This window comes from Erinaceus europaeus, chromosome 20 (assembly GCF_950295315.1).
Source record: "Erinaceus europaeus chromosome 20, mEriEur2.1, whole genome shotgun sequence".
In the NCBI taxonomy this organism is placed as follows: domain Eukaryota; kingdom Metazoa; phylum Chordata; class Mammalia; order Eulipotyphla; family Erinaceidae; genus Erinaceus; species Erinaceus europaeus.
Window position 1 is genome coordinate 13,605,745 of NC_080181.1, and position 9,766 is coordinate 13,615,510.

Consider the following 9,766-nt stretch of genomic DNA (forward strand, 5'->3'; position numbering starts at 1 on the left):
TAACAGTCACCCTGAGAGCTGGCAGCCAGGAGAGCTGGGGTGACAGCGGACGGTCTGGCCCAGCACAGGAGCCAGACAGAAGCAAATGCATCTCACCTGAAATTTGGCAGCATGTGCAAACACCATGCCTGGCCCAGCTTGTGAAGCTGAGTGGGGGTTGGTGGTACAGATGACAATGGCTCACTGGAGTGCATGCACCCCAGAAGCCCAGGGTTCCAGGTCTTGGCTGGTGGCTGGTGCTTCCAGAGGAGGGGCTGGGGCTGGGCAGATAGGTAAGTATGGGGAGTCCCTGCTGGGCTTCAGACCCCGGGGTGCACTGGGGCACTGGCATTCTTGCCTGGAATAAGGGGAGGGCTTGCTGGGTGTGGAAGGGAAGCCAGTTGGCCTGATGGTGCTGGGCGCTGTGGACCGCAGTCTGGTCTGCTGACTGCTCCTACTAGATAGACTCTCTCTCCAGGGAGGTGTCCCCCCCCCCCCCCCCGCTGTTGCCCCTGCTTGTGGATTCCACGGGTAAGCTCCTGGTCCAGATCCTGTAGGCCTGAATATCCTCTCTGTAATCTACTGGCACCAATAGGCATTATCTAACTAGACCTTAAATTGAAAATGCAAGCCTTCCATTTTCCCCTCGCCTCTGGGAGCAGCCAGCTCTCCTGCACGTCCGATGCCATTTATTCTGGCACTAATTAAAACGTGTCTCAGGCTGTGCTGGCAGGCACACGGCCACCCCTTCTCCGAAGCACCCCCCCCCCAAACACACACCCCACAAACCGGCCCCAAGTGGAGCAGGCCAGCCTGGGGGATCTGTTGCTTTAAGCCCATTCTGTTACTGAAAGTTCATTCACTCACTTATAATAACTATTCATTCATTCATTCATTCACTCATTCATTCATCATTCAGCCACCTGTACATTTTATCAAGCACAGACATGAAAGCACCCCAGCACATAGTCAGGTGTTTCTGCACTCCTTTCTTCCACTTGTTGTGACAACTCAATCTAATGTTGATTCCCAGGCCACAACTCAGAGGTGCCCTGAGGGCTCCTTCATATAAACACCCCTTTTATTTAAAAACCAAGCCCCAAATTTTCAGATAGCTATAGACTCATGTGTGATGAGCAAACCCCCACCCCTACCAGGTGACAGAGTGGTCACAGTCAGTCACAATCACAGTCACAGAAGGGTCTCTCTAGGGCCTCTCTGGGGTACCCTCAGCTGCCCTGCTCCCCTGGCCTGGAACCAGGCATTTGTCCTCTACTTGGAGAACCTCATTCTTTCTTAGCAGGCTGGTCCGGTGGTGGGTCATGGTGTAGAGCCTCAGGGATGCTGTGTGTGACATGTATAGAGACACATGAATGTCTCTATACATGTCCCTGTCTCTCAGAAGGGCAAGCTGAGGCAGGCGGGGCAGGTGGAGGGGGGTACAGAGGGGCAACTGCTAGTGCCTGACCCCCAGCTGAGCTTCTTAGAGACACCGCCTGCAGACTCCAGCTGGTTGGGAGTCTCTGCCCAGCCTGAGCCCCTAGCCTGACTCTCAAGCAATGACAAAAGGGGCACCCCTCCCCCTACACCCCTCCCCTTCCCAACAGCTAAATAGCAGAAGGCCAGGTGCCAGGTCCTGGAGGCAGACACACAGCCCTGGCCCTGTCTGGGGGTGAGGTGGGAGGGCAGGGGCTCAGGTGTACTCCCACCTGGTGGGTACTAGGTGGGTCTGGGTCCCTGGGAGGGGTGCACTGGTTCTGGGTGCACAGCAGGGAGGTGAGGATCTCACCCCCACCCCCGTCAGGTCAGCCCCTGGCCACAGCAGGTCAGCATGGGCACCTGTCCCTCACCTGTCACCTCCCACTGTCATGAGGCCTGGTGGCTGGCGGTGGGGGGCATGAAGCCAGTCCCCTGCTGTCACATCACTTTCCTAGGACGACCTAGGGAGGAGGCCGGCTCTGTCTGCAGCCAGCAGGAGCAGGCACAGAGCCCTGGGGGGAGACACTTGAACCCGGGACCTCATGTACTCCAGGACTGGAGCCAACAGGGGCAGAAGCAGGGCCCTGAGATGGGTGTGGGGGAGGTGGGTGGGCAGCAGGGAGCTGGAGGTCCCGGGCACTTGTGACCTGTGGGGGAAGACCGATCCCCCCCTTGCTGTACCCAGGGGCATGACTGAAGGCAAATTAGGGGCAGGTGGGTCTCGCAGGTCCACTCTGTCACTATCACCATTCAGAGTGAGGGTGACACCAAGCTGAGAGGCCACGATGGAGCCCCCACCCAGCACCATCCTTCAAGCCTGTGGGTGAGGATTGGCGTTACCAACCCCCAGTGCATGAGAGAAACTGAGTCAGGTCAGGGTCTTGTCCCTGTGCCCATGTCTGGCAGCAGCTTAGTTCCCAGAACCTTCTAGACTTGGAGCAGCAGTTGGTGGAAAGCAGTGTAAGTGGAGGCCTGGGCAGAGGCTGAGGACAAGGGGGAGGCTGTAGCATCGAGAGTGAGGCTCAGGACACCCCTCTAAGGAGCCCTCTGCTGCTGTGGAGTGGGGGGTGGAGGAGATAGGGTGCTCTCCCACTGGGCAGAATCAAAACACAGGATCACCATGAGGGAGCCTGGCAGTCTGGGACCATCACCGGGGTGAGGGCAGCAGCAGGGGTCTCATGGGGACACCCATAGGACAGGGGCCAGGGCTCCCGGGGGAGCTGCAGTTGGACATCAGGGAGATGGGACAGCAGGTGGGCTGGTGTGTCTTCACGGGGCTCTGAAGCCAGTTTCTGAGCATAGGCAAGGAACAAGCAAGACTCTAGAAGTGTCCCTGGGCTGTTGACTTGTGGGAAGGTAGACAGAGCCTAGAGGTGGGCACTGCCGACCCCCTGGGCACATCCTTGCTTCCTAACAGCCAGTGTCCACAGCTGCTGTCCCCTCCCTGGAGCTTGTGGGACTCCTGGTTTGGATGTCCACCCCCTCCATCTCTCTGGGACAGCCATGCTGAGTCTCCTGCCCCCCAGGCTCAGTGCCCCCATTTTGGGAAGAGTATAAGCACCAAGAAGACTCAGGGGACCGCTACGCCATCAACTACTGTATACGCTGTCGTGACTGAGAAATTCGACACTTGCGATCAAATATGTGCTATTAAACACCAGGGTAATAAGTGCTCAAAACTCAATGATATTACTTTATCTCTGCTCTCAAGGTTGTTCACAGTGATGGTGCCTCTGTGTTGGAAACACTGATGAACAGCTCACAGCCAAGTATCTTTCTCCTTGGTGGCCTAAAAGCCACCAGCATGGGACAGCAGTATTTGCCACCACAGGGCAGCTGGCCAGTGTTCTGAGCCAGGGCCTCCTCCCCTGCCTCTCCTGTCTGCTGGGTTGTGCAGTGGTGATGGGCTAATCCTTGCAGGCTTCAAAGCACCTTGTATCTGAAGAGAGCTAGGAGCTCCTCTGGTTGTCCCTGGGAAGGACCATGTAAGCCTGAAGGCCAATGGTGACACTACATAGTGAGGGAAGTCCTCTCTGTTGCTTCTTTCTCCCTCTGCCTAGTGACTTGAGTACAAATATCCGCCACTCACTGCCAGATGCTGCCACAGTTTGGAACGGACCTGGGACCTGGGGATGCCAGTTAGTCGTGGGCGGTGCTGGGGTGTGCTGCAGGGAATGTGCACTGAAGGGGTTGCAAGGCTCTAGTCCCTGTGGGGTGCTTACAGCCCCCACACAGTCAGCTCTCTGGAGAGATGCAAAATAGCTCACTTGGATTGTGAGCTGCTCTGCCATGTGTGTGACTCAAGTTCGAGCCCAGCCTGCACTGCATGTTGAAGGAAGCTTCAGTTCTGTGGACTCTTTCTCTCTCAGAGATAATGAGGAGAGGGACAGAGAGTGAGAGCCAGAGCATGTACTTCAGGCAGAGTGGAGGAATTCCTGTGTGAGGACTGGGGGTAAGCTTTAGTGTCCCATGTGCCAGGTGATGCTCTGGCTTCTCTCTCTCTCTCTCTTTTAGGTGAAACTCAATCTCAGGAAATAAAGTAAATCTCTAAAACCAAAACCAAACAAGTGCTCTTCTCATCCAGAAATACCATCTCACACACACACACACACACACACACACACACACACACACACACACACAGAGAGAGAGAGAGAGAGAGAATAATGTTTAGCCCATTGTCTGGGCCCCAAGGCTCTAGATATTGATATAATATTGCCCATCAGTGTCCTCTACCTGCCCAGCCCTGGGGCAAAAGGGTGAGGGTCTCATAGCAAACTGCTGCATGACCTCCCCCAGGTGCCCAGGCCTTGGGCTGGGCTGCCAGCAGGTGACTTGTGTGTCATGTTCTCACAAAGTACCTGGGTAGGGAGGTGCAGAAAGGTGGCTTAGGGTACCTCTGAAGCCCCTGGGCCCACCCTCTGTCTTCTCATCTGTCAACTCAACTGAGAAAGAGGAAAGCATTTCACAAGACCCATGCACTGCTTCTGCCTGGCCACTTGCTCCTGCTCCTCTCTGGCCAGTCCTCTGTGTGCCTGGGGAAGGGTTCAGCCAGCCATATTTATATTTAATTTAAATTAATATTATATTTTTTAGAATCCCAGGGATTAAAAATATTTTATTTATTTAGGATAGAGGCATAGAGAATTGAGAGGGATGGAGAGTTAGAGAGATACGCAGAGAGAAACACCTGCAGCCTTGCTTCACTTCTGGTGAACCTTCCCTCCTGCAGGCAGAGAGCAGGGGCTTGAACCCGGGCCCTTATGCATGCTAATGTGTGTGCTTACCAGGTGCACCATTGCCTGGCCCCTGGAAGCTCCTGGGGACCCAAAGGAGAAGCAGGGCAGAGGACACAGACAGACAGGGCCTCTAAGCAGACTCGGGCCCAGAGTGTTTCTCAGCTTGTTGGCCGTGGCTGCAGTTGTGGCCATGGCCATGGCTGTGGAAAGGGTTCCTGTTCTACGTGTCGCAGATCAGATCACATCTGGGGGCAAGGAGCCACCAGTATGGGGATGCAGGAAGAAAGGGCTATCCCAGGATGCTGGGAACTCAGTGATCAGCTCTCCTTTCCAGTTCCTCACCCAGCAGCCTGCAGAGCCAGCATTCAGACAGATACCTGCCTGCTGGATTGACAGAGCTTGAGGCTGGGCACTGTGCCCACAACAGTTGTTTGGGTAGCTGGAGCAGGGTACTGGGTGCTTATACCCCAAAACAGGCATCAGGCAGAACAGAGTGTCAAGCAGACACATGCTAGCTGGAGGGAGGCAGGGAGATGTCTCCTGGAGCCTGAAACTACACTCACAGACAGCCCAACACAGCCCACCCCAACCCCCATGAGTTAGCCCCTGCCAACACACCCCGTGCCTACCCCTGTATACCCCTTGTGCTGGGGGCAGATGGGGATAGAGCTGCTTGGCTTCATGATACAGTTATGGTAGGGCTCATCCATCCATCCATCCATCCATCCATCCATCCATCCATCCATCCATCCACCCACCCATTCACCTATTCAATAGGTATTTATTAAGAGCCCATCCTGTGCTTCTGTGCCCAATCTGCTTCAGATGCAAGAATTTTGGAAGAGGAGCAGGGGCGAGGGAGCTAGATCATAGTTATGCAAAAGACTTTCATGCCTCAGGCTTTGAGGTCCCAGGTTCAATCTCTAATACCAACATAAGCCAGAGCTGAGCAGGGATCTGGGGGGAAAAAAACAATAACAAAAACAACTGGGACTGGGCAAACAAGATAGTATCTTAGGCTTCTTCTGCTAAGAAGCTAACAACAAGCTGGTTGAGGAGACAACTACCTGTAAGTGAGCACGTGGGCAGCCCTGGGTTAGGTCTGGGTCCCTGCTGCGGCTATGTCACATATTAGCTGTGTGACCTCAGGAAAATCACTCAGCCACTTTGAACTTCAGTTTTCTCATCTGTCAAGCCAAGACAATAATCATGTTGATTCCTGTGGGCCCCAAGAATTTCTCAAAAAGAAAGAAGATCCCACAGTCGAGTCCTTGGCACACAGCAGAGGGAGGTACCCACGAACTTGCTCATTTCCTTGTGACTGTGTGCCTAACAGTGCCTCACCAGAATGGAAGCAGGAGAGGCCTTGCTCCAGCATAGTCATAGTTTCAGCAAAGTGATTCACCCTGGAAGAGCTGTGGCCAGGGCCTAGCTCCACAGCACCACGGCCTTAGCTGGGTGAAGTGGGGCAACAGCGCAGCTAGGTCCTGGGTGTCTGGTCAACAAACGTGCTAATCACAGACGTTCCCTCTGGTCGGTGGGATCAGGTGCTTGTTTGGATTGGATGAACCAATTGGCTGTTCTCACCGGATGAAGCCATTCACTGTTCTGGCATCCAGGTAACCCTGCCCAAGATTGGTCAGGACTTGATCCAAGACCTGGAGAGCTTTCTCCTTCACAATGAGACCATTGGTCTGGATCCATCTTTATCTTATAACTGTTAAAAATATGCACATGTGTGCGTGCACACACATATACACACACGTGCCAAGTCAATGTGTGATTATTGCTGCTGAGCCGAGACCATAAGAACCCAGAGTTTCTATTTTGCCAATAGCTCCCACCTTTTCTCAGCCAGTTCTTTTCCACAGAAGAAGCCAAATAGCAAAATGGCAGAGTCTGAGTTTGGTCACTTTCCTGCCAGCTGCCGGGCAAGGCTCTGGCTGCTGGCACTGAGTGCTGCCCACTGTGAAAATGCATCAGCTCTGCCTGGCACGGAGGAGGGCAGCTGGCACTGTCAGCCTGGAGGTGCTTGTGGGAGGAGGCAGAAGATGCTGGTTACTGGCAGGCAAATCTTTTGCCACTCAAACTTGGCCCGTCAGTCCAGACAGAGAGTGTGGAGGAAGAGCCTGCCTGGCAGTGCCCACCTGACTCTTTGGTTAAACCCATGGAGAGGCTTTTTTTCCTTGGCGGAGGGCTGGGCATGTCTCACAGAAAGGCTTCTGAGAGGTGGGCAGCACTGCCTGGTCTTAGCCTGACTGTCTCCTGGGCAGGTTCTCTCTCATTCTTAAAATTTTTTTATTATCTTTATTTATTTATTGGAGAGAGACAACCAGAAATGGAGAGGAAGGGGGAGATAGAGAGGGAGAGAGACAGAGAGACACCTGCAGAAACTCACAAAGCTTTCTCCCTGCAGGTGGGGACGGGAGGGGGGCTTGAACTCGAGTCCTTGTGCATTGTAACATGTGTGCTCAACCAGGTGCACCCCCCCCCGATTCTTTAGACTTCACCCCACCCTCTGTAAGGGGAACCCAAACTTTCTGGATTTTCCCTACAGGGGTGACAAATGTCAAGTCTCAGCTCTCAGAAATGGGTGAGCCAGTGACATGCTGAGGATTTCCCCTGCCTGCTCTAGCTGCAGCCTGCTACCTAGTGGGCAGAGCACAGACCATCTAGCCAGGCGCCCTGCTCCCACCTGCTGGTGAGGAGAGGCATTGTAGGTGGGACTCCCCGGAAGTGTGGGCCACCACTGCCCTACACTCCCTGCACAGAGGCAAGCTGCCAGGTTTCCCCGTCCTTTGATGGTGCCAGGGGCTCTAAGATTATGCAGGTGAGATGGAGCTGTGCAGGATTCACCCCTGATGCTCAGCACACAGGTCTCCCGGAATACACCCCTAATGGGGCTCATTCCATCTTCCTAGAAAGCTCTTACTAGCCAGATGCCCATCCTGGGGAAGCCTGCTTCATCCTGGCCATCTGTGTGTCTGTCTGCTCCTTCTCCTTGTCTCTGTGCACCGGGGCTCCTAAGCCAGTCTGGGCCGGCAGAGGAGTGTGGAGGGGATGGGAGAGTAGGAGGCTCTCACCAACAGATAGATCAGAATTCTCTTTTTCTTCATTCCTGCTCTGAGATGGACAAAGATGCCTGATTTATTTTTGACAAATGTAGCTGAATTATGAATTATATCGGGGATGGAATTGTTCCATTAAATCAAAGTTAATTTTCAGCTCCTGTTCAGGGCGCCATAAATAATCAACTCGGGGGTAAGGTTATGGACGGAGGTTCGCCCAAATTATGCTAATGAGGATGATTAAACTTTCGAATTCTAAGTTTCTGGGAGAAGAACAATCAGCTAGCATTTACATTTCTGCCATGCCCTAGGAGGAGCAGCTGAAACTGGTATTAAATATAAATAACAATACTGCTTTTTTTTTTTTAAAGCCAAGCAGAGTCCTCTGGGGGCATACTCTATTCTCTTTCCTGGTGCTCAGCTCTGACAGACCTGGAGGGGTGCTGGGGTAGCTGAGGCTGGGTGTCTGGGGCTTGCAGAAGAGGAAGGGAGGGAGGTCGGGTGGTGGTCTCAGGCTGAACATCTGTATAGACCTGAGGGCACAGGTTTCATGTTGCACCAGTCCTCTGGGTGAGGAATGCCAGCACTGGAAGTGCCCTCCCCACTTAAGCAATGATGCTTTGAGCCTTCAGTGTGGGCTGGGGTGGCTGTAAGTCTCTGGGTCCATTGTATTAACTTCCCACACTGCTCTGTCCCTCCACAAGCACTGGGGGTCTTGACCTGTTTCTGACTAGGAAGGATCCGAGAAAGAACCAGTTGATTTCCAGCCCTGTGTTTAGCCACCTGTTACCCGCCCCCCCCCCCCCAGGAGTGAGCGGGACCTGAAAGGCCCGATGTCTGAGTGCTGGCTGGGTGGCTGCCACAGTCATGGTAATGACAGGTCAGCCCGGGGGTTAGGTGGCTGACTGAGTGGCTATTGTTTATCCCGGTTTCAATTTCATCGTCATGACAACCCATACAAGTCATTGTCCCAGAGATGCCGCTGCCAAGCGTCTCTGGGGGAAGGCGTGTGATGAGGAGGCCCCCTTACTGCCTGCCTTGGGGGGCTACTCCTCTCTCCCCTCCCCCTCTCCCGCCTCCATGCTCAGGGCAATCTTATTTTCTCCACCACTCACCCAGAAATTGTTTTTGAAAAGCATCAAGCTTCAAACAAGGCTGGCCCTAGGGAGGGGGGAAGGCCGTGGGCCCAGTGTGGGGCTTTATGCCAGGCCCAGCTGCCGCTGACCTAGGCAGGCTGGGTAGCAACCAGCCTGGTAGGGTCCCTGGTGGCCCTCACCCCTCACCCCTCCTCTCCACTTGGGCTCTTGGGGTGGGGCTCTGAGGTGCTATGCCTTGGGCTCCTTCCCCAGCACTGAGCAGAAATAAACAGGAACAAAACAGAGCAGACAGGACAAGCCTTCTGACAAGACTGTGCTTCAGCCTAGAAACAATAAGGGCCTGAGAAATGGGGGGAGGGGGAGGGGGGACACCTGAGACCCAGGCACAGGGACCCCCGTTAGCCTCTCAGCACATCTGGAGACCTCAAGGCATCTCCCCTCACACTTAGGGCTGACTTAGGGGTGCAATGTGGCCACCTGGCTCAGGTCCTGGCTCCTTCCCCATGTACAGGTGTGGGGGTGGGGCTCTGAGCGCTGCTCCCTGTGCCTTAGCCTGACCTCCACACTCACCTGGAGCATCTTGTTCTGGGGGTAAGCAACTCTTTTGAGAGTTGGGGGGGTCTTTAAATAGGAGATGCCAGAGCAGGAAGCCAGAGCGTCACACATACTGAGCTCTCTTAGAATTATTATTATTATTATTTTGTGTGTGTGAAAGTGTGAAATACACACACACACATAGAGCAAGCACATAATGCATGGCTCCACCATCCAGGAATTGTATTTGGTCCGTGTCTATCGCTCCAGGGTCTTGTGCATGCAAGGCAAATGCTCTTCCCCTGATACCCTTCTAGGGAACTTAATCTAAGAGTCACAGGATAGACCCACCAGACCCAAGGGTCCCTCT